Here is a 773-nt window from a genome sequence, read left to right as displayed (position 1 = left end):
GTGTAGTCCTTGACACAGCCGTCACAGGTTCGAGTCCCGGCATGACGACCTTTGCCGCATGTCTTCTCCCTCCCTCTAGTGTTTTATTGGACACTAGAGCCAATAAAACAAGATTTTGATTGGCTCCTGTCCTCTAAAAGCACGCCTCAAGTTCCTGATTACATTTTTTTAGCAGCAAACTGGACCCCTCTTACCTCTGATATGTCTCCATTGATTTGTGGTGCTAGAAACACAAAGAACTGTTTCTTGGTAGATTATAGCACCAGTTAAACACTGGAACTGGTTTGATGGAATGAACCTTTGTGTAACATCCTAAACCTTGCTGACAGACAACAGAAAATATTGTGGCAGGGAGCCCAAGGGGAAACTTATCCTAAGAAGTGAGGAATAAATTTGAAAAGATTGACTGTGAGCAGGACTCCTCACCTTTATTATGTTCTTTCTTTCACTCTTTTTTTTGTGGGTACATATGAAGGAGAAATAGAAAGTCCACTGCCAGGGCCCTACTAAGTGACCTCCATCACACCACTAATGTCCATGTTTCTACTCAAACTGTCAGAAACAGACTCCATAAGGGTGACATGAGGGCCTGATGTCCACATATAGGGCCTGTGCTGACAGCCCAACACCGTGCAGGATGATTGGCGTTTTCTAGGGAACACCAAACTTGGCAGATTCACCTTTGGCGTCCCGTTCTCCTCACAGATGAAAGCAGGTTCACACTGAGCACATGTGACAGACGAGACATTTTTTAGACACTGTGGAGAACGTTA

Source organism: Poecilia latipinna, unplaced genomic scaffold (assembly GCF_001443285.1).
Source record: "Poecilia latipinna isolate Pla-1442-1.1 unplaced genomic scaffold, P_latipinna-1.0 Scaffold1948, whole genome shotgun sequence".
Classification (NCBI taxonomy): Eukaryota; Metazoa; Chordata; class Actinopteri; order Cyprinodontiformes; family Poeciliidae; genus Poecilia; species Poecilia latipinna.
The sequence above is the reverse complement of the archived record's forward strand: the minus strand, read 5'-3'. Positions refer to the sequence as shown.